Source organism: Hylobates moloch, unplaced genomic scaffold (genome assembly GCF_009828535.3).
Source record: "Hylobates moloch isolate HMO894 unplaced genomic scaffold, HMol_V3 SCAFFOLD_21, whole genome shotgun sequence".
NCBI lineage: Eukaryota > Metazoa > Chordata > Mammalia > Primates > Hylobatidae > Hylobates > Hylobates moloch.
Genome location: NW_026652296.1, coordinates 49,450,968 through 49,453,652, shown reverse-complemented (window position 1 = coordinate 49,453,652; position 2,685 = coordinate 49,450,968). Strand labels below are relative to the sequence as shown.

The window sequence follows — 2,685 nt, the reverse complement described above, 5'->3', positions numbered from 1 at the left end:
TGAGCTCCGACGTTCTCAATAATGGATTCATGGAAAATACAGTTTTGTACATTGTCTATCCAAAACTGACCCCAACACCTTCCTTATCTTTCTTTGCTTGACCATTCTCCCAAGACCAAGGGCACAGAGATTGGTGCTGCCCTCACTTCCTTTCCATCACCCTCATCTTCATACCCCACCAGCTGCCCTGCACTCAAGCTGCACCACCTCTGAAGCGGATGCTGTTGGTGAGCTCCCAGGTCCTAAGGCCCTTTACTGGTTCTCTGTGCCCATCTCTTTGATTCTGCCTGCTGTGCTTCCATAGTTTCAACCTGAGAGCTGCCTCTGAGACTCAGCATTCTTTCCTCCCAATTCTTGGAAATGTATATCACCCTGGGTGGTCTGTAGTCAATGACTGACTGGTACCGAAGGATAAAAGCCCAGTTGTCTCAACTTCAAACAAAACCAAAGAAAGCTTATGTCCAGCCTCTGTCATCATCACGTTCATTCCACCCACTGCCCTCTCACTCTTAGTAGAAACAAAGTCTTCAGGCCGGGCACAGTGGCTCATGCCTGTAATCCGAACACTATGGGAGAGATTCCCACCTGAGGTGGATGGATCATTTGAGGTCAGGAGTTGGAGACTAGCCTGGCCAATGTGGTGGAAACCCCATCTCTACTAAAAAATACAAAAATTAGCCAGGCATGGCGATGCATGCTTGTAGTCCCAACTACTTGGGAGGCTGAGGCAGGAGAATCACTTGAACCCGGAAGGCAGAGGTTGCAGTGAGCCGAGATCATGCCACTGCACTCCAGTTTATCTCATCCCAAGTACTTATATGTGTCCTGTGACACAAATGATTGAAGATATGAGATGGAAAGGCAAAAAAAAAAGAGGAAGCCAGGGCTGGGCATGGTAGCTTATACCTCCCGAGTAGCTGGGACTATAGGCGCCCACCACCACGCCTGGCTAATTCTTTGTATTTTTAGTAGAGACGGGGTTTCACCGTGTTAGCCGGAATGGTCTCGATCTCCTGACCTCATGATCTGCCCGCTTCAGCCTCCCAAAGTGCTGGGATTACAGGTGTGAGCCACCACACCCAGCCGGCACAGTGCTTTTAAGCATATGGTTGATCCATATGGTGGCAGTGTCATTACTTAATTTTTTTTCTGGTTGAATAATATTCCATTGTGTGGATATATAACATTTAAAAAATCAATTTATAAACTGATGGGACATTTGGGTTGCTTCCACTTTTGGTGGTGCAATAAACATTTATGTACAAACTTTCATGTGGACATATGTTTTCAATTCACTTGGGTTTATACCTAAGAGAAGTGGAATTGTTATGTTGTATAGTAACCCTGTGTTTGAGTTTTGAGAAACTGCCAAACTGTTTTTCTCAACCTGGATAATCTCAATTGGCCGATTTTCACGTTCACTGATTCTTTTGCCAGGTCAAATTTGCTGTTGAGCTTCTCCAGTCAATATTTCATTTCAATTATTGAACTTCCCCACTCATGAATTTTTTTAATTCTTCCTATAATCCTATCTCTATTTAATGAAACATGGCGTGAACTCGGAAGGTGGAGGTTGCAGTGAGCTGAGATCGTACCACTGCACACCAGCCTGGGTGACAGAGCAAGACTCTGTCTCAAAAAATAAATAAATAAATAAAAGAGAAAAGAAAAGAAGAAAAGAAACGAGGTCTTCTCCAGACTTTCCCTCCATGTGAGCAAATGAGTTCACCTGCATGCAGGGATCTGGGAGAGGAGTGTGTGAGTCATGTGATGCTGAGGGTATGGTTCGGAGGAAGCTGGTGCAGTGGTGCAGCAGGTGCAGATCTGACAAGGTTAAAGCTCCAGGAAAATGAACAGTGAGGTACAAAGAGACGGAAGAATCTTGGATTTGATTGACAATGCTTGGTGAGAAGACAGGCTGCCATAGGAGGACGTTGCAGTTCCACTGAATGAGCTTCCTAAACCGGAACAAGACAATGTTGGCACCCGGAATCTGCCAAAGAACAAGAAATGAAGTGGACAGACTTAACCTTACAGCACTTCCATGAGAACATTCCCCTCACTGGAAACTGACACTTGGCTCCTTTCTCATGCATGGATTTAAAAAAATATATATAGATACAAAATGTTTTATTTCCATCTACTAACTCAAATCTTTGAGTAATAAATCAACACTAAAAAATGTATACTTATTTAATTTGTGGCTGCTACATGCAACATGAAAATATTTACAGAATGAAAAGCTGAGATTTCTCAGGAGTGCAGAATATTTGGCTCTATAAATCTAAAACTCTTCATTGAGTAGCTTGTAATTGGATATGATTGGTTAAACATTTGCCTTTAACTCTGATTTTGCTTTACTGTCAAAATTTATCTCCTCCCAAGTACTTATGTGTCCTGTGACACAAATGATTGAAGGTATGAGATGGAAAGGCAAAAAAAAAGAGGAAGCCAGAGCTGGGTGTCGTGGCTTACGCCTGTAATCCCAGCACTTTGGGAGGCCAAGGAGGGTGGATCACCTGAGGTCAGGAGTTCAAGACCAGCCTGGCCCATATGACAAAACCCTGTCTCTAATAAAAATACAAAAAATTAGCCAGGCATGGTCGGGGAGGGAGGTGCCTGTAATCCCAGCTACTTGGGAGGCTAAGACATGAGAATTGCTTGAACCTGGGAGGTGGAAGTTGC

General features: G+C 43.8%; 1 pseudogene; it reads left to right on the top strand.

Moving 5' to 3' along the window:
- Nucleotides 1-1,849: 1,849 nt before the first annotated feature.
- LOC116461165 (anaphase-promoting complex subunit 13-like) lies at nt 1,850-2,073 on the top strand (annotated as a pseudogene).
- The last annotated feature ends 612 nt before the right edge of the window (nt 2,074-2,685 follow it).